Genomic DNA, 22,511 nt, shown 5'->3' with positions numbered 1-22,511 from the left:
TTTATTTTCAATGTCAGTGTTGTACCTCCATTAATGAATCAGTGATAATATTAGTTGATGATGCAGAACGTTGTTACTTTTCCAGGGTAAACCATGTTTTCTATTGGTCTCTGTGACCACTGTGACAATGACGCATGTGTTACATCCAAGGTTTCTAAGTTGGGGGTATGTAATGTTGTAGTGTAATGTTCAATTGTGAGATAAATATTATTTATTGTGATTCTCATATAGCCCTGGAGCCTGCCGTAGTAGGATATACCAGCCATTAAAGACCCACTGCGGAGTTAAAGGTCTGGAGACCACAGAGGTTGAAATCAACTAGGTTCCAAAGCCTTTGTTTCACAGCTGTTGCAGGACCACGACTGTTAACTGTTGAAAATTCACAGCAATAGATGTGAAAGGGGGCTAAAGTAAGCCCCTAGTTGTCCCCAGCTTGGCTGAACTGCTTTTTTCTTGTTCAGCCAAGCCAGAAAGACCTAGGAGCTGAGCCGCATTTCCCCTCTCTCCTTCTGAGGCTCCAGTGACTCTGTGAGGTATACCCTGAAGCACTCAACATTCCAATGTTTTAATATAGCCTTAGAGCCCTCCGTAGCCAACTCTATCGGCCAATAAAGGCCCTCTCCAGAGTTAAAGGCCCAAGCCAAAGGTGACGGCCTTTAACAGGAGATGAGGCCTTTAATTGCCAGTAGAGCCCGCTATGGAGGGCCCTAAGGTTATTAGAACATTCCGCCCCATGGGGCAGAATGTTCTAATTACTGAAAAACAAAGGCCTCTCGGAGCCCGAGGGGGTTTCAATTCCCTCTGGCTCCGAGAGGCCTTTGTTCACAGCACAACTGTGAACAAAAACAGCATTGGAATGTTGCTCTGTGGACTTCTACCGGCCCGTAGAAGCCGGGAACACATCATTGTATAAAATGGAGAGCGCCACATTCCAATGTTCTAATCTGTAAAAGAAAGGCCTCATGAAACCCCTTGGGCTCCGTGAGGCCTTTTGTTCTTAACAGAGCTGTGAACAAACATTGGAATGTTGGCGCTCCAGGCTTCTACCGGCCATTAGTGGCCCAGAGCACTCCATTCCAATGTTCTAATTTGTAGTACACGCTGATATAAGCCATGCAGTAATGGCACTTTTTTCTCTATTCCCTCCATTGTCTCTGCGGTGAGAAGCACTGACTTTGGAGAAGGACAGAGGGAACCAGGGCAGGGCAGAACAATCTGGCCTGGAAGATGGGCACCCACGTGGAGGAAGAGGAGAAAAAGAATTAGGAGTTTCGCTCTACAAAATGAGTAGGGGTGAGCTTTGTAAAGTGGTGCTGGTTCTGGATACCATCTTATGACAGGAGGACCAGAAAGGTATGCATCTTTTTGTCTAGTAACAACTGTACTCTATGGCCTGCTCATTGTAATTATTTATCTTTTAGCATGCACATTTAAGTTTATGTGGTATGAAATTCATGCAACCAGTTATGCTGATAATGTACATATTCACTCATATAGTGTAACTCATTTGTTATTAAATGTGTGAAGCAAATAAACAAACCATAGTTTGCTAAAGTAAAGCTTTCTAATTTAAATATTATGATGGTTTATCCAATTTGAGGTTTCCAAAACTGCTACAAAAACAAATCCTGGTATCCTTCAGAACACAATATTTACAAGACATCAGAATTGACCTTCCATTTTATCGTTAATCAGATTAATACAGAAAATTAAATGGTTCACTAGTTTTTTTGATGTCTCAATGAGTGGTAAATGAATGGTGGGCCACTATCTTATGAGGTCATCAGGGTCTAGTGTGAAGTTCTCCAGGAGTGGAAGAATCCAGCCTGTCTTGTGATACCTTCAAGAAAGCAATGACCATGGCAAGTCTGGTTGAGGCAGTTTCTGCAGGGAGGGCTTTGATGAAGGACAAGGGTTAGACAATCTCTTCCTGCTCTCCAGTAAAGTCCTTTTTCCAATTCAGAGGGAAGCTGCTATACCTGTCATCCTTCGGTGGTCTTCCAACAAACCGTTTGCCTGCTAACCTCCTCTTTTTGCTGTATCTGTCTGCTGGCTTTAGGACTCTGAGCACTTTACCACTGCTGACCAGTGCTAAACTGCATGTGCTTCTCCCCTAAACATGGTAACATTTGTGTTTGCATAATTGGCATATTTAATCTATGTGTAAGTCTCTTGTGAAGTGGTATACCATACACCCAGGGCCTGTTAATTAAATTCTACTAGTGGGCCTAGGGAACTGACTGTGCCACCCACAAAAGTAGCCTTTCAAACCTGTCTCAGGCTTGCCTCTGAAGGGTCAGTGTGTGCAGTGTACTGCCACTTTGACTCTGCATTTAAAACCCTTTGCAAAGCTTTAAACTCCCCTCTTATTACACCCATGTCACCCCTAAGGTAGACCCTAGGTAGCCCATAGGACAGGGTGCCGTGTAAGTAAAAAGTAGGACATTTAGTTGTACATTTTGCATATCCTAGTAGTAAAAAACATCCAAATTCGTTTTTCACTACTGTGAGGCCTACTTCTCTCATATGTTTACATTGGGAATTCCTTAATTCACTTTTAAACTGTAATTCCTGATTATTAAGGAGTGTCTGTGTCATGTTTTATATCATTGGAATGGCAATGATTAATCCTCTTCACAGGAAAAGTTGGACATTTAGGAATGCAACTTTTAGAAAGTGGGCATATCTCTGCTCTTCTTGTTCTATGTGCCTCCAGACTGCCTCAAATACATGTTTGGGGTGGGTAACAGTTTCACTTTGTGCATTCCCTCTAGACAGCCGAAAACACAGGTAGGTTAGGTGTATCAGAGCACTCATCTGTATTCTGATGGCCCATTCTGGGCAGTATGGGAGGGAGGAGCAGGCACTTGCAACTGAATAGGTGGCATCCTGTGTCCCACCAAGAGCTCATTAGCTCCTACTGATAGTCTGGTGCCGGGGATGGGAAGAAAGGATGTTTGCACACTTCAAAGACCCTTCTTTGAAGTCACCCCCACTTCAAAGGCACAACTGGGTATAAGTAATGGGTCTCTGACCCTAATAAGACATTACACTACTGGACCTGTGAAGGCATCTGCCACGAAGGACTGCTGTGCTGCTACAAAGACTACCACTCTGCTGTACTGCTACTCTGGAAGAACTGCTTTTCTGCTGTTATGTGTTGCCTGCTGCCAACTCCTTGCTACCCTCTGCCCTGTTGAGTAAAGGACTGGACCCATCGCACTTGAGCCCAGAGTGACTCCAAGGGCTTGCTGGTTGCCCCCTGTTATAAGTCTCAGGGCCATCAAATACTTCCTACAACCCTGCAACAACACCTCACTCCGCTATCGGTGAGTTCTGCCTTGTCAAGTGGTGCCAACCCTGTCCCTTGGAAGTGACTTTTCTGTGCTGATCCAGCAGAATCCATGCATTGACTACTTTTTTTGAACCTGCGCATCCCCCTTACGAAGCCCACTTCAGTTGCTGCTAGATGAAGGCACTTCAATGAACTGCACGGGTTAACGATGACAGTCTGTGCAGCTCCACAATGATGTATCACCTTCATCGCCAAGGAGTTCATCGATGAAGTCTCACTGACTGCGTAGATGCATCGCCTCCATCCACGAAATAGGGGATGATGCATTGGTTCCTCTGCTCCTCACATTAAGTCTCTGACATCAATGCTTCCTCCATCTATGGTACTTTTTCAGATGGTCCTGTGTGTGTCCAGTAGTCAGCCTGTGCTCCATCACGGTTGCCCTGAACTTTGGATTTACCCCAGTCTAGCGTGACCAGATGTCCCCGGTTGGCACCTTATAACTCTAATTACTACATTTTTATTTAATCTTAAAAAATTCATAACTCCTCAGGATCCAATGCTTTCATCATCAGCTACCCACCCAACTTATTGAAAAACGCTGCCAAGAAACACAAGCATCACCTACTCAGGGCCAGACATGAAAAGTTAATCTCTGACGTCTACTTCTGTACTAACAAAGGCACCAGAGTTAAATGACCTTATTTTCTACACCAGGAAAAGAGCATGCTGCTGAAAAGTCTTCTATTCTATGCTCCGAATAGCAGGTACCAGAAAAACACCCCATGGTCTCAAGCTCACTACAGTACCCTCATCTACACTCAACGTCAATGCCACCATCACTCTCTATAACAATGGTATCATCTTAATCCAAGCGTCCAATGTCAATCTAGTTAAAATAACCACTATCTTCCCGTTACTCAAAAATGTGGTTTCGGAGAAACCCAATGACACCCACACTCACCCTACCATCTCTCAGAACCTGTTGAGTCCACCCTCTCTTCTTCGGAAAGGCCTTCACTCCATCTAAACCACTCTTCACCACTGGATTATCACAGAGTGGCTCTGGCCCCTGTTGAGGTGCTGTCCCCTGTTGACGTGTCCACACTAGGAAGGCCCTCCCCCCGTCTAAACCACCATTTGCCACTAGATCATCACAGAGTGGCTCTGTCCCCTACTGACGTGCCCCAACCAATTAGTCCCTCGTCTCAGATGGGGAGAGACTTTTAATTCGGCGCACAGCTTGCCAGTCCGATCCTACCCGATCCTCGACTGGAGAGATCCCCGTGTGACCTACTAGCACTTCCTCCAACGACTGATCCCCCATCCCTCAGCCCTTTCCCTACGACTCATACCAGTTTGGAATCTGGGCAAACGCCCACCACAGTTCTTGATCCGTCAATCCCACTCATTCCAGTTTTGAATTTACCTAACCCTCAGTTCATTGATCACACCCCCTTTGCAAATGCTCCAGCCTCACCATTAAAAGGACATGGAACCCCTCTAGTCCAAAATGACCAACTTCCTCCCCAGGAACTAGTCACCTCCAAAGTGGACCCCATGGGCTTACACCAAGACCCCCCTTCTCCACTCACCTTCCCTACACTCCCTCCACCCCTCACCCAACACTCAGACCTGGCTACGTGCCTGGATGATATATCTCTCCAGTTGCACCTTCTCACTTCTGAACTACTTGACCTGAAAGCCCTCTAGAATGATCTTTTCCCCATAATCAGCTCTCTCCTCACCTTTGCGAATGTTCCCAGAGCTTCCACTAGTGATAGTGATCGCAAGGATCAGCCTTTAGCCCTTTCCATCTCGAAATCCATTCCCCTACCTAACGCTCCCTCCCGCACAGAAGACGCAAGACCCACCTGGCGTCCACTGATCTCCATGACCTTCACAACTCTTATTCTACCTGGACCAACCCCAAAATGATCCAGCCGAAAAAGATACAATCCATCCATTCCAACCCGTACAGAGAACCTCCTCGCAATCTTAGAGGCAGCAATTATCACAGCCTCACTCGTATGACAGTCACCCAGACTCCTCCCCCCAATCCATTACGACTTAAATGTGTATTACTTAACTGCTGATCAGCCAATAAACATGCCTCCGACATCTTCGACCTCATCCAACACAATGACTTAGACATTATCATCCTCACTGAAACTTGGTTAAATTCCTCTTCCACTCTGATCTTAGACCTCTTAGAACCTCCCACTCATGACATAATTAGGCTATTCAGAGCTCTGAAGTTGGGTGGTGGCCCAGCCTGTAGTCATAGAAACACACTCTCGATCTCTCACCTGGAGTCCTCTAAGCCTTCCTCCTGTGAATATCTCTGTCTCAGCATCTCAAGTATGAACCTGCCGGTTTGTAAACTTCACACCTTCTACTGCCCCCCGGGAGACAATCTCCCCTTCATAGAGCAATTAATGGAAATCATCTCTGTCAATGTTGATTCAACCGTGTCCCAAATCTTCCTTGGTGATTTCAACCTTCACTGGTCTAACCCCAACGGCCTTGCTGTATCTTCCCTTAAATCATTCTTAAATGATTAAGAACTGACTCAACACTGTGACCAACCAACTCATATTAAAGGAGAAACTCTAGATCTCATCATCTCAAAAGGGCAGACCATCTCCTTAGACTCCATTACCCCGTGTGACTGGTCCGACCACCACTGCATCCTCTTTTATATTAATAGGGAGGTGTCGCTGAGGAAGGCTCAACCAATGGAATCAAAGATATGGAAAAGGGATCTCAGATCAATAAACTCTGATGAACTTGCTGCCCAATGTAAATCGGCCCTCACCTCCCAAACTGACTTGGTTGAGGTGCAGTCACTCACCAACTCCTACAATTCGACCATCTCCAACATCATGGATGCCATTGCTCCAATCCAACAAACAAATGCCTCAACAAAAATATCCAAACCCTGGTATAATGACAACTTAAACACGGAACACCGCAACCTTAGGGCAGTTGAACCTTCCTGGCGATCCAATCCCTCTTCGGACCATCTAAAACTCCTTAGAGAGCCTAGGAGCATCTACAACAAACAAATTAAGATCGCTAAGGCTGACTACTTCAGACACCATCTGGATCAAGCGGCAAACCGCCCCACAAAACTTTTCGAATTAGTCAAACAGTAATCAGTTGTAGGTCCAAACCACTCTGACCCGTGTGGCAACCCACCCTCTTGCGACGAGCTTGCTGTTTTCTTCACTGAGAAACCTAGACTCATTTCCATTGACCTCGCCTCTAAGAAGGCCCTACTACCTTCCCCCAGGGCCGTATCACCCCTTGACCTCTTAGAAAAGTGCAGATCTACCAGCCTGACAACCAAGAACAATGCGTCATGGGGCACCTTTACCCCACTCAGTGAAAAAGACATCAACAAGATCCTTCAGAATATCAACCCATCTAACCACTTCAGTGACCCATTGCCCCCGACCATCTTAAAAAAAATCAAGAATGTACTCATCCCTCCTGGACAAGGATTGTAAACGCTTGTCTTTCACAAGGCACAATCCCGGATTGCCGAAAAGCAACCCAGGTATCTCCTAGTCTAAAAAAAATGAATGCAGACAAAGCTGATCTCAATGACTTTCGCCCTATCTCCAACATCCCCACCCTAACGAAACTCACAGAAAAATGCGTAGAATCTCAACTTTGTGCTCACATAGAGAATTACCAACTCTTTGACCAGTATCAATCCGGCTTTCGAATGTGGCACAGCACCGAATCGGCGCTCACTCACGTCATAGACGACAACTTAAAAATGCTTGACCTAAACGAATCCTGCCTCCTGATCCTCTTCGACCTTTCCTCTGCATGCAACATGGTTAATCATGACAACCTCCTTGCCATTTTGAAAAATAGGATGGGCTTCTCTGGTCAGGTGCTACAATGGTTCTCGTCCTTCCTTCACCACAGATCTCAAAGAGTCAAGGCAAATCACTCTCTCTCCCAGCCCTCTCCAGTTCTCATGGGGGTTCCCCAAGGGTCCACCCTATCTCCTATCCTCTTCAACCTGTTCTTGGAACCTTTAGCTAACTCATTAAACTCCACTAACATTCTCTTCCATATGTATGCGGACGATACGCAACTCTATTTGAGAATCTTTTCCTCGGAAAACATCATCCCACTCAACACTACACTAACTTCTACCCAAAACTGGTTAACTGAGAACCATCTCCTGCTCAACACCTCCAAAACGGAATTCCTGCTCATCTCCCCTCCCAACCACATCCCCAAGCTAGGCATGTGGCTGAGTCACCTCACTGCCTTCAACTGCACTCCTCTCATCATAGACTCAGTCAAATCGCTCGGAGTCACCATGGACAAGCATCTAAATATGAAAAATCCTATCAGCAAGGTGTGTAAGGGAGCAAACCACTTGATGAGGACACTCAGAAATATCAAACCTTTCCTTCCACAAAATGATTTCAAGCAGGTGGTCCAAGCGCTTGTCTTGCCGAGGCTGGACTATGTCAGCGCTACCCTCTGAACCATGAATTCAGTTAAAGATTGCTGTTCTGGCGCACAAAGCCCTTCACTTCAATACTTCCAGGTACCTTGCACAAAAACTTGAGCTATCTTGTGGTGCAGGAGCCTCAAGAAGTGCCAATATTTTCCTCTTATAACCACTCATCCTTAGCAAAAAGAGAACTTGTCAAAGAGCCTTCTCCGGCGCTTCCCCAAAGATATGGAAATCTCTTCCACCGGAAGTACGCAGAATCTCCTCAACTACGGCGTTCAAATTGGAAGCCAAAAGATTCCTTATGAATGAATTCTTACCCTAATTGGGCTAGGCTCATCTGCTCGAAGACACTGTTTTCCTACGTCCATTGTACCATCTTTTGTTACTGCTCCTCGTTACCGCATACGATGACCCCCTTCATTGCCCGTTCAACCCTGTTTTATTGTATTACCCTCCATGGTGCAATTGTCCTGGAATCTGTGATTAATCCTGTATGTCTTTGTCTTTTTTTACCCCTACTTGATGACAATTGTGTATTTATGTCCTTCCTTCCATCCTATTGTAAAGCGCTCTGATATCCCTCGGGATCTTGTTCACGCTATATAAAACGTTATAAATAAAATAAATAAATACATATTGGATTTTGTCATTTTGGTCCTGATTTACTAATAGAACTATTATCTATTTTCCTAATCTTGTGTGGAGTATTTTTGTGCTGTTTTCATTCTGTTGCTTTGTGTATGTTTTGCACTAATACTTTACACATTGCCTCTTTAGATATGACTGACTGCACTGTACCAACCTACCAGAGGATGAGCAAAAGCTATCTAGCTTACTGTGACTAGAGTGGTGGTCCCTACTTAGACAGGTTCATACCTCTATCAACCAGAGACCCCATTTATAAAAGATGGTCTGCATCTTGCTGCATGAAGTAGAACTGTGACTCTTAGACAATGCATGTCACAAGGGGAAAATGACAGTGTCCTCTGTATTCATTGCATTTATGTGAATGCAATTGTTATTTCAGTGCAGAGTGTGTGATTCAGTGGCAGACTGTTATTTTTGCAAGGGGCGGCGGACGATCCACACATGCACACCCCACACTCACTCACACCCATGCATTCGCAAACATAAACACCCTCACACATTCGCAACACTCACTCACACAAATGTATACATACATGCACAAAGGCACCAAACATTCCAAAACATTAAACTTACCTGTGCTGCAGCTCCTGGAGAGTGATGTCTAAGAGGTCGTATGAGGGTTGGGGCTGTTGCCACTTCTCATAGGCTGACTGTAAGTACATCCAATGAGATTAGGCAGCAGTTCCTGTCTTGTCACAAAGTGAAATGGGGTTAGTGAGATGCCGACCCCACCCCACTTCTTGAGGAGGCGTCACTGATTGTCACTCAGCCCTGGGTACTTCAGGACTTTCTACTGTATCACCCAGGTCTGAAGCAATGAGTGAGCAAGTGAGAGGGCCTCAAGGAACTTTTGCCAGGCTAAGCAGGTGACACCCACAGGGCTGTGAAATCTGGCAACGTTCAGATCTGGTAGCCAGGCGCCTATGCAATTAGCCGCTGTCTATCTGCTGGCTGCCTGACCTCAAAAAGAAGACTGACTGTCCGACTGACCTTTGCTCATCCTGACAGACACTCTTCTGGTCAGGAAAAAAGTGTGTGGGGGGTGTAGCCCCTCAGCCCGTAGTGACCGCACGTAGCTGGTGAAATTACATCAGGGGAGATGACTGCTATTTTTTCTCTTAACACCTAAATGGCATGTGGCCTTATGCACCATCTATGAATGTAATACGATGGGTTATAGAATTACATTCGTAGTTCCAGGTATGCCTGTAAACTGCTCCTTATTAGTGTGATCCCTGAGCGTTGTGGTCAGAATATCCTTAATATTCTTTACAAAAACATCACCTCATTGGAATTAATATTAGACAACATATATCTAATGACAACAATATTTTTCACACAATATTTCTGTACATGATATTCTGACATGCAACCCTCTCATTTCAAGGGTAACAGGCATGTATGCCTGCAGTTCTTCATAAATTTATGTCTGCCTTTGTTGAATGTTTGGAAATGTTACATAGTTGGTGAAATTACCCATACTTCTATGTATTGGTCATTTTCTAAGCATACATTTATCCAAATTTTCCTGCAAAATAAAACTTGGTACCATGCAAAACGTTTAGATTTCCTACAATTTATAGGCAACCATCAGCACACTTGGGGTACTTTGGGTCCATGCAGATAAGGGCTTCCTACTGCCTGGTATGGGCACTCTTTTTTTAATTCTGGTCATTTTTATTCATGTGATTTTTAGGTAGAGCATTCGAGACCTCTTGTATATACTTTAGTATATACTTATTATATACTAATATGTGTATGTACTTTGTGGGCTCTGGAAATCAGCCCTAGGACTTGTCCGCTTCCGCTTAGGGACTTTTTTTCTGTTCAACAGCCTCTATTTAACTGTCTTGACAGAAAACGACCAGCAGAGGTCAGTAAAATACCAGAATTGCTTTCTGCTGAGGGACTTTATTTTTTATTTTTTTGGCAACTGCCCCTATTTACCTTTCTTGATAGAAAACGACCATCAGAGTTCAGTAAAATACCAGAATCACTTTAGCATTCTCTAGATTCCAGTTCATAGAAATTGTCTTTCATGAGCACCTGTAGACAATAAAAAAATTTTAAAATCTTGTATTTTCAGTGATATGACCACTGAAGGCCCTGATTTTATATTAAAAACAGAGCTTTGGACCATACCATTTCCAGCTGAAAGGCAATATTTCTCTCCATGTGTTCCCATACCTGGCGTGCCACGCAGTTTGGTGCTCACTTTCCCTCCATGTTAAAGAACAGTAGATGTTTCAGCACCGAGGCTAATGTGCTGCATAGCTAAATACATATAAGGTCCCAAAGGCGAGACCGATTGCATTGCAAATGCTTGTCCCTTTTTGTTCTGATTATCATAAATACTTTTGTGGTGTTTCTGCGCAAGGCCTGAGCTGCTGACATTGGATCTAGGGAAAGAAGTTTGAGCCCTGGCCTTGGTTCAACATCCTGTGATTCTGTGCCAATTCTTTAATCTCTCTATGCCTAGACAATGTCTAATATAATCTGGTCCTCATTTAAATCACTCTAATGCACTTGGGGAAAGGTTCAATCAATTAATCAATTGTCTTGTAAAGCATGACTACTCACCCGTAAGGGTCGCAAGGCGCTTGCAGGGGAGGTACTGCTGATTCTTCAAACGCACTGTATTATGGAAGAGGTGTGGTGCAGCGGCCAGGGTGCCTGACTCTGGACACCGGGGTTCACGGTTCAATCACCAACACCGGCGGCAGGTTAGCCCAACACCATGTGACTCTGGGCAATAGCTCGCTTAATCTTCCCGACGGCCCCCTGCCCTGGGACACCTCTCCTGAGGTAGCTGTGTGCTTTTAAAATGCTGGTATTTCATTTATATAATACTGCAAAAAAAAACAGTGTGAATTTCATTAATCTGTGTATGTTGTGTGGTGGGTCGATTTGTAAAACCTTTTAGGGACATATATATGAATCTAGTAGTGCAGGGCTGTACAACAAATCACCTTGCCTACTACCCTGCATCACAGGGAAAGGGCCGGAATGCACTGAATTTATCCAATATGGCGCATTCCCATCCCTTCCCCTTGCGCTGGTGCAGTTTTAGCTGAATAACACCAATGCAGACACACTTGCACCATGGTGCAACGGTGCCTGTGTTGTAGGCAGGTTTGTTTTTGAGCAGGAAGGGGCAAATTCCTGCAGAAAACAATCAAGAGAGTCTTTTTACTTTTTCTTTGTGTGATGCAGAATGTCGCACACATAGAATGTAGAAACAACAAGGAGAAATAAACATACTTCTCCTCATTATGCCTCCTCTGGTGAGGCATATCTTTTTGGCGCATTCCCAGGTCTACAAGGTCTAAACGTGGGAATGTGTTGAAACCACAGGAGTTGCGTGGGAACACGCAAGCAACACCCATGGAACCCCTACCCTAGGCAGAGCGACACAACACAGCGATTTGATGTGCGTTGCGGCCACGCAAAGTGGCTCTGCATGGCTTCAAAAATATGACTTAAGGTTTGCATCACTCTGGCACCACGTTCTGTGGCGCCAGAGTAACGCAAACCGAGTCAAAGCTATGGCCCTCAGTGTGATATGCATTGTTTAGGGTGAGCCCTCCGAGTGGTTACAGAGAGCTGCTGTTTGTTGTTTTTAATGGCCATTTTTGTAATTTGTGTTTTCATTGCTGTGGCAGAATGGTTTTAGAGTCAGTCTGGACTTTGGTTCCATCTTCACTTCCTAATCAATTACTTAACTGAATTGATCTAATTTCTGCATGATCTTTGCAGTCTGCTGATCCAGCTGTGAACGTCTGGCCTCCCTAGGCTGGAAGATGTAATGCTTGCAGGACATTCAAGGCGAGCTCTGGCATTAGTCTCGCTTGTCCTGAGAGCTCAGGAGGTGGCTCAGGGGCATCTCTCGATTAGAACAGCAGCGATCTGAGAGATTGATGCCTTGACTGAGATAAGAGACGGGCTCAGTACTGCAGAATCTCCTATTCCAAGCAGCCTTCGGAGTCTAATTGTAGATAATAAGTTACTCCACACATTCAATTGCACAGAGAGTACATCATTTCAAGACAAACAGCTACATTAACCCGCGTCAGACCCAAGTTCAGTCTCCTGTGAGGAACCGTGTGCCAACTTCCAAGCTGCTCAGAATGCATTTAAAATGCAAAACCTATATATCTCTAACTGCAGCTAATTCTATTACCTCCTGAATAAAGTATGGCTAACAATTTCAGATTTGCAGCCAAGGCGCACAGCTCGTCTTACACCGTATCGTATTAGCCTTGGAAATGCAATCCAGACACAGTGGTCGGCTCATGGTCATTTATTTCCGGGTTTTTACTGGCGTATTGATAAAGGTAATGGAGTGCCTGCACATTTTGAGTACTGAACTTTCAAAGCCAAGCAGAAATATTGAACTCAAACCACTAGCCAACTTGAGATTTATTTTTATAGTTCAAAACTTTTTATTAAATGTACAAGTTCCTTTTTCACAAAAGGTCACAGCAGCAGAAAAAAGTAATGATATGGTTTCCTACTAATGAGTGTCTTTGCTTCCGGAAGCATTTAACAGGAACACCTCATCTCCTTATGTTTTTTAAGCAACTCATTGGCAAACTCTGCGTGCCAGTATTGTTCTTTCAATTTCTACCAAAAAGAAGATAATTCTACATATAAATTACCATGGGAGATAAATTCATAAAATTATATGTGGGACCAATCCGTGGTCAGCTACTGCAAGACCATTACATAGAAAATAATTGAGATGGGGTCTTAAAATAGAGGTGCATAGTAAATAATGTTAAAATAAATTCATTTTTTTCAATCAGTCAGGAGCCTGTATATCACGGCTACTCACCGGTAAGGGTGTAAAGCAGCGCTGGGGGGGGAGGGAGTGCTTCTGATCCGTCTGGGTGTGGATGTTCAGTTGAAGAGCCGGGTCTTGAGGTCCTTCCTGAATTGGATCAGCAATGATGATTGCCAGAGGTGGAGTGGCAGGGTGTTCCAGGTCTTGGCTGCGAGGTAGGAGAAGGATCTTCCTCTGGTTCTGGTCTAGTGAATCTGTGGGACTGTGGCCAGGACAAGTTGCCGGGTGGATACTTGGGATGCGAGACCTTGGTACAGATATGCTGGTCCTGCGTCGTGCAGGGCTTTGAAAGCATGTGTGAGGAGCTTTAAGACGATTCTCTTGTTGATTGGGAGCCAGTGGAGTTGTCAGAGGTGTTGAGTGATGTGGCTGTGGTGGGGGATATCGAGGACCAGTCTGGCTGCTGTGTTTGGAGGTTCTGTATTTGTCTGAGCTGTTGCTGGGTGACGCCGGTATAGAGTACTGTTGCAGCGCGGAAACCTGGGTATCGGGAATCTAGTCAAAACCTCGTACCTAATATCCTCCCTTCGTAACAGGCCAAATATCACATTAACACATTCACTCTTTCAATCAGTGGTGGGGCCCATATCACCAATATTCACACTTCACTGGCCTGCACTTACAGGAGAGATAAATGTTCCAAGCGCCGACATGAAAGGAATACCTTATAACCTATAGGAAGAAATTATTTACACATCTGTACATTAAACCTTATATCTACACATCATAAGCCTGAAACATTTAAGATACTCCTCTCACGTAATCGATGAATCATTTAGTTGGATTGGTAAGGTAATTTACTCCGGCTAAACACACATAAGATCCTGATCTATCCTCTCTTAATAAATGACCAAAACACATTCGCTTGTTAATCAATATTTTGTTTATCTAAATAAATGTAAGAATTTAGGGGCATATCAACAAGGGCTTTATCTCTGCTTTTTTGGCTTTAAAAGCCAAAAAAGCAGAGATAAAACTAGCACCCTATCAACAACAGGGTGCTAACACGCAAATTTGCATGTTAGCACCCTTTTACTCTACGCTTCCCCTTGCATCTCTAATGAGATGCAAAGGGGGCGTTCCAGAGTAAAATAATAGGAGAAATGTCGCTAAGCGACATTTCTCCTATTATCAAGAATGTCGCTAACCCTGTTAGAGACAAAAAAAGCAGCGCTAACCGCGGTTAACACTGCTTTTTTACGTCTGCTAATTTTCAGACTTAGCCATGATATCCTATGGAAGGAGGATATCATGGCTAAGTTTGCCTGTCCCTATCAACAAGGTAACGTGTGATTATCGCTGGGTTTCCAGCGATAATCTCACGTTAGCCTGTTAGCGTGTAGATTTTTATCGCTATTGAGATAAGCGTTGCTAATAGCACGCTATCTCAGCGATAAAAATTCACGCTAGCCGGCGATAATTATCCTCACGCTAAGAGCGCTGAGCGATAATTATCGCCGGTTGTTGTTGATATGCCCCTTAGTTCCATTTAGTAAATGTATTAATCATTACGCAAATCACAGAACACCATATTTACCCATTCTGGCTATCGGTCGTCCTCTAAGTCATCAAATTTTGTCGTCAGCATGCTAAAGTCCCAAAGATCGGGTCAGAGACCAGAGACGTGCAAGTATCGATCAATGCCCAAAGATTTTGGAAGTCTTTAGTTCATCAAGAAATTGGGCAGCAATTCAGTCTGTCAAAGATTCAGGAACGCAGCCGTTGCGTAGCGTCGCCGTCGTCTCCGTCAGCAAAGAAAATATAAGGAAGCAGCAGCCCTCTCTATTCTATCGTCATTTATATAATAGAAATAAGGTCTAAAAGATACAATTTAGAGAATTTGGGCTCATCCGATTGGTCGGTTGGGGTCGTCCGGTGAAGTTTTACACAGGTCATGACGTCATATCGTCAGGCATGATCCATCCGGTTTTTATAAAAGTCTATTGTCAAAACACTTGGCAGGCATCCCGTCGTGACCTTGCTTGGGCACATCGAGTCTGGGGTAATGTCGAGGCAACTGGTACGTGTGGTTGGCGCAAGCGCACTTCACTCAAAACTTCGTGGAATGGTGGCCATCGCGTCGAGTCAGTCAGACGGTCATCTTGATTTTAGGCCCAAAGACCAACTTAAGCGAAACAAACACAAAAAGTAATTAAAACATAGAAATAACAAATAAATTGTTAAACCCTCACTAATTCCCCTATGTGCTTGTAATTATCTAGCATATTGCGACATTTAAATACTCACCCATTGATGTCATCTGGTGCAACATACGATAACGTCACAAAAGCAACATATATCATGCAATATTCTATTTTTCTAATGTTAAAATGCGTACATATGTTAATAATAACAATTATTTAGCCATGCAAAATGCAAATCCCACGTGTATTTCATATATTAGAAACTGTTGATTAGATTTCACACAAACACATTAATAATATTATAATTAATAGATTATTCTAATTAGTATAAACATGCACAAAAGGGGGGTATACAAAATGTTGTACTACCCGCTCCATCAGTACATTATCGTAGTCAAGTCTGCGGCTGATAAGTGTGTAGGTGACCGTCTTTCTGGATTCTGTGGGGGTCCATCTGAATGCCTTTTGAAGCAGGAGGAGCATGTGGAAGCAGGATGAGAGTACAATGTTGATTTGGTGGTACATTATGAGTGAGGAGTCTAGTATGATGCTGAGGTTGCGTGCATGGTCCATAAGGGTGGGAGGGGATCCTAGGGCAGCGGACCACAAGAAGTCATCCTAGTCTGAGAGGACGGCTCCCAGGATGAGTACTTCGGTCTTGTCCAAGTTGAGCTTGAACAGCTGTCTTTCATCCAGGTGGTAATGGCCTTAATTTCACTGTGAAAGTTTATTCTGGTGGCTGTGAATTATTTGCTAAGGGAGAGGATCAACTGGGTGTCGTCGGCGTAGGAGACGATGTTGAGTCCATGGTTTCTGAAGGTGGCTACGAGGAGGGCTATCTAGACATTGCAAAGGGTGGGGCTCAGGAATGAGCCCTGAGACACTCCGCAGCTGATATCTGTAGGTTCTGAGAGAAGCAGGGGTAGTCTGACTCGTTCTGTTCAGCCCATAAGGAAAGAGTAGATCCAGTCCAGTGCCTTTTTGTGGATGCCGCGTTGTGGAGTCTTGTGATTAGGGTTCAGTGGGAGACGTGTCGGAGGAAGCCGAGAGGTCCAGTAGAATGAGGGCTGCCATTTAGCTCCGGTCCAGGAGGGAGCAGATGTCGCCAGTGGAGGAGAGGAGTGTGGTCCCAGTGCTGAGGTTGCTTCAGAAGCCAGATGAGGAGATGTCGACGACGTGGTTCTCTTCGATGAACTCAGAGTGTTGGGCGTTGTTAAAAATTGGATTTCTGGTTGGCTAGGGCTGGCGCCTAAGCCAGGCAAAAACCACCACTCTAGTCAGGGCAAGGGAGTTACACACTGAAGAGAACCCCTGCTCACCCCCTTGGTAGCTTGGAACGAGCAGTCAGGCTTATCCCAGTGGCAATGTGTAAAGCGTTTGCGCAACACACACACACAGAAGCAACACACTAGACACACTACAAAAGAAACTCCACACAAGGTTATACAAAAAATAGCCTTTGTATAATCCAAAACACATTAGAATCATAATCACACATACACACTGTGCCAAATGGCACTAGGCAATATTCACTGGGGATTATATACATGACATGGCCAATCGGGCCAATGTCAGAACCATCACAAGAACAAGTAGTAAAAATAACACAACCAGTAACTACTGGTAAAATACAGTACTCAGCATAAGCACTAGCAACATAACCGCATTATGTCTGCATCACATTAGACACGAAACGCATTATGCATAAATCACAATTAGGAGGACACCTTAGTGACACTCCTTATGTTATGTTATGTTATGTTAATGGTTTTTATACCGCGCACAGCTGCCCCAGCAAAGGGGCGTCCTGGCGCCAAGAAAGGTAAACACAACATCACAAAAATGCAGCAGAGTCAGTTGATTTTATTAAAAAGAAAAGTTTTGATGACACGTCTGAACCTGGTTAAATCTTCCAAAGCACGGATGTCATTAGGGAGAGCGTTCCAAAGCTTAGCGGCTACTACTCGGAAGGAGCGGCCTCCAATCCTGCTCAGCAAAAAGCGAGGAACAACAGCCAAATTCTGGCCCATCGATCTCAAAGAGCGAGAGGGGACATATGGAGTCAGAAGGTTCATGAGAATAGGTGGAGCCATGCCTTTCAAAATTTTAAAGGCCAGGCAGAGCACCTTAAACTCAATCCGCCGAGCAACAGGCAACCAATGGAGTGTTTGCAATGCTCTGGACACTGAGCAACGTTTGGGCAGCCCAAATATCGCTCTTGCGGCGGCATTCTGCACTCGTTGTAGCCGCAGAAGTTCAGCCTTGTTCGTGCCTGCTAGCAGAGCACTGGCATAATCTATCCTGGATAGTACCGAGGCCTGGACCACAAGCTGTCTAGTGGGGGCATCGAAGAATTTAAGCACCGTTCTGATGCCCCTAATAATGCCAAAACAAGAGGCAGCCACCCTCTTAGTCTGGCAAGTGAAGCTAAGTAAAGGGTCCAGCCAGACCCCGAGATTTTTTAACTCCATAGCAGGAGAGGGGATAATTCCTAACTCGGGGGGCCACCAGCTGTCATTCCAACATCCAGGTTGCTTCCCAAACACCATCACCTCTGTCTTCTTTGTGTTCAATTGGAGACAATTCTGGTTCATCCAATTGGCCACCGAGCGTAGCCCCTCACAGAAGTTGAGGGCGTCCATGGCTGAGTCCCCACTTAGTGTGACCGCCAGCTGCGTATCATCCGCATAGGACACCATTGTCATGCCCCAGCCTTTGACTACCGCAGCCAGCGGCCTCACATAAAGATTGAAGAGAGTGGGGCTCAGAGATGATCCCTGTGGGACCCCCAAGGTGAGCGGGTGCATACATCACCCTTCCTTAGGGCCTTGCGCCCTCCTGGCACATACAGATACCAAACCTGACCCCAGGCCAACTGGCCTTTCACTGGGGCTCAAATGCCCTTTGTCCAGAATGTCAGGTCATAACTGGGGCCCTCCACAGGCCCTTGGCTGCCAATGCAGCATAAACCCATGTGCGTAATGCGCTGGGGGCGTGGGGTGCAACTCAACCCCTCCTCATCATTAAAATAAATGATCTCCTCTGTTGCAGCTGCCCGCACTCTCGCAGTGCAGCTGAGAGAGTGAACTTTGGCACTGCCATGCCTCCTGAGCCCCCACTGGGACTCTGAAACAATATTGCCCAACGTCAGGAGCGCAACACCCATTGGACTCAAAGGGCTTCAGCCCCTCCACCCGTCGTGTGTAGCAGCCCAGGATGAGACAGCTTCCCGGGCACACACACAGCCACACCCGAGCACTTCACAGGTCTTTAAAAGACCATTTGCATGTTAATGAGGCCTTGCTGTTGTTTCACCCCTTCTAAGAGCCCCTGCAGCTCCACTCTGCCTATTGCTTAAAGATTCAGCATCCCCCCAAATATTTTCTTAGCCCCCCCCAAAATTTGGCTCTAGTTGCGCCTCTGCCCAACGTTGCAGCTGCCCACGCTTGTGCGATGGAGCTGTGATAACGAGGTCGGGCACCACTGTGCCTCTCAGGGAACCAAAATCGCCCCACAGATCATTCAGCTCTGGCACTACGGTGCCTCAGGGAGCACCCACACCGCTCCGCTCTGCCCCACTCACCGGGGCTTCTCCTGGTGCCTTCGTGCTACGGGGCAGGCACCGACAATGTGCCTTGACTGACTCCGGTGCCGTTCTCCGTGGCCTCCTCTTCAGACCTCGGTATGGAGCCTGCGAGGCTCCGGTCCCCTTCTGGACAGCTCAACACTGTGGGGTAGGCTCCCACCCACAGTCAGGCTTACGCCGCCTGTCTTCTGGCCCTGGCAAGGGCCGTCCCAATTAGGAGCGCAGTCTCCTTCTGCCTGGTGACTTCCTATTAATGGTCACGCCCTGAGTCAGGCATCTTGCCTGACTTCCGGGCCGGCTGCGCTCTTCTTCTCTGACGTAAAAGTGCGGGGCAGGCTCCCGCCATTAAATACACAATCATGGGGATGGACTCCCGCTCTCATAGGAAGCAGCAGTGCGGGGTGGGCTCCCGCCCTTCTGCAGAAGTGCCCTTAATGCGGGGTGGACTCCCGCTTCGCTGGCATCAATGCGGGGGAATCCCCATGTCGGGATTCCATGGGAATAAGTCGCAGCTTAGCGCTGCGCTGCAAAGCCCCAGCGCTCTTCATAGTAAAACACTGGGTTCTGCCCAGTCAAGGGAATTTGAAGCGCTCTCCAGGACACTTAGTCCACAGCTCATCAGGGGCAGAGCTGGCCACAGGCAGGCCAGCACGTAGGGACCCCCAGGAAGCAGCAGCTGGGTCCCACGGTGGTTCCTCCTATCGCCCAACAGTCCTTTGCCTCAGAACAGGTAACAGCAAGCACAACAACATGGGGTCACAGCCCCTGTACTTATACCATATTTCTTCTTTGTTCTGCCCGGACACAGGGCTTGGGGGGGGAACCAGTTTCAACTGGTTCTGGGGGGTATGGAAGCACTCTGTTTACAGGGCTCCTCTGCCCCTTTGTTAGGTGGGGGCTCGGTCATCAGACACTCCACAGGGGGGTGGAGCCAGCATTCACCTAGGCAGGCACAGACCTATTCAGGGTCAGGGGACTACTCCTCCCACTAATCCAAATGCAGATCTCCTATTCAGCCTAGCGCTGACTCACCCTGCCCTCCCTGGAGCCACACACCTCACCAGCCCCTGTCACTCCAGAGCCAGACATGCAAACACATCAGGCAGGCAGACACATAGCACACAGAAATGCCAACTTCTAAAAGTGGCATTTCTAAAATCGTGATAATAAATCTGTGCACAACATTGCACAGCATTTATTATCACTATTCCATACATACCAGACTTGACCACACTGCCCCTCTCATAATAGGAATTACTACTGAAACACCTATCAGGGAATCCCCAATGCTTTCCTATGAGAGGGCAGCCTCACAGCAGTGAGAAACCAAAACGGCCGTTTGGCACTACCAGGACATGTCACACACTTACGGTACAAGTCCTTACTTTTACCTACAATGCACCCTGCCCATAGGGCTAGCTAGGGCTTACCTACAGGGTGACTGACATGCAGAAAAAGGGGGGTCACAGATGTGGCACACACTTTAGGTGTCACTTCACAGCTGCAGTAACACTGTGCGCACAGGCCCTGCAACGGCAGAGGCCTGAGACAGGTTTGAAAGGCTACTTTGGTGGGTGGCACAATCAGCGCTGCAAGCCCACCAGTAGCATTTAATTTACTGGCCCCAGGTATATGAGATACCAAATTACTGGGGACTGACAGGTAAATGAAATATGCCAAACAGGTGTAGACCAATCTTACCATGTTTACCACAGAGAGCACACCCACTTTACACTGGACAGCAGTGCTAAAGTGCCTAGAGTCCTAAAACCAACAACACCATGTCAGAAAAAAGGCTAGGAGGAAAGCAAAAAGTTCAGGGATGACCCTGCAAACAGGGCCAAGTCCAACAGGCAATGATGGCCTTTTCAATGACCTTGGCTGGGAAGGGGAGGAGTGACATAGGTCTGAAGTTCTTGAGGTCTGTCGGGTCGGCGGGCAACTTCTTCAGTAGGGGGTTGAACCCAGCGTGTTTCCAGACGTTGGGAAAGGTGGCAGGATTCAATGGGGCTCCAGAGTGGATGCTGTTCATGGACTTGAGTGTGTCATCTGTGGTGAGCGGAGTCCAGTTCAGCAGAATGTGTTGGTGTGCTGCATTGTTGCAAGTGATGGTGGAGGGGCGATGTGGCAGGGTCTTGGGTGTGGAAGCTGTCATAGATCTGCCTGATCTTGTGGTGGAAGAAGGTTACAAGTTTGTTGCAGAGGTCTTGGAAGGGTGGGACGTCTGTAGTCTCGCTGTTGGGCCTGGTGAACTCTTGACGATGGCAAAGAGTTCTTTATTTATTTATATATATCAGCTCATTATTATTTTATAACACAATATTTTATTAACTATCTTAAAAAAAATATTGAAAATACATGAAACTTGAATAAAAAAATATAAATTAATTTAAAATAATTCTGTAATTAAGGTTTTGTAAGCTTTAATACATATTACATAACTATAAATCTGTTACTTAAGGTAAGATTTTGTTGATAAAAATAAAAATGAATGACTGTAATATAGTCAATTAAAAAAATATTGAATAGTTATTAGTTAATAATGTGGTAACATTTTATTGTGTTCTGCATTTAAAATAAATATAGCAAATTGATCTACCTTAATATTTTAATTTGAACATACAAATGTGTTTACTATTTCTTTTCAAAGTTTAATAAACTTTTCAACATTTTGCTATGCTTTGTAATAGCAAGATCTCTGCCCCTGTGCTGAACTCTGCCTGCATGTGTAAAGTTACTACTATTAAATGTAACTGTGACTGAATACCCTGTCCGCCAAGCCCTAGGCCCACATGCTCCATTATGAGTCGGGTGTACCATCATTTTATGTACAGAAGTGCCCCTCTCAAACTCGCTGTTGGAAAACTTACTCTGATAGCCCAAGTAAAAACCACTACATCACACCACCGTGCTAATTTTTGATATGCTCATTTTCTTGTCCGTCACTGTCAGGAAAAACCTGGCTGTCTCAAGCAGTAAAAGACAATGGGGCACATGCATCAAGATAAGGAATTGTGATTCCCTAATAGCGATTTTTAAGGAAATGCTATTTAGGAGTTCCAATTCCTTATGCATGTAGGAACCGCAAAATAAATAGCGATTCCTATACATTCCCTAATAGCGAATCACAAATTGTGATTCGCTATTAGGGAATGCATTCCCTAAAGGGCCATAGGAAGGAATGGGAGAGCATTCACAATTTGCGATTACCAAACAGGTAATCGCAAATTGGAATGCAATTGCAATGCCTCTAGGCCCAGAGGAATGAATGGGAATGCATTCCATAATAGCATATCGCAATTTGATATTCGCTATTTAGAGAACGTGTAGGAATCGCTATTCATTTTGCGATTCCTATATGCATAAGGTATTGTGACTCCTAAATAGTGATTCCTTAAAAATCGCTATTTAGGAATCGCAATTCCTTATCTCTGTACATGTGCCCCTACATTCATTGCAGTTAGGGAATCGCAAATTGCAATTCCGTAAATGTATTTGCAAAATAG

Source organism: Triturus cristatus, chromosome 3_1 (genome assembly GCF_964204655.1).
Source record: "Triturus cristatus chromosome 3_1, aTriCri1.1, whole genome shotgun sequence".
In the NCBI taxonomy this organism is placed as follows: Eukaryota; Metazoa; Chordata; class Amphibia; order Caudata; family Salamandridae; genus Triturus; species Triturus cristatus.
Note: the sequence above shows the minus strand (reverse complement) of the source record.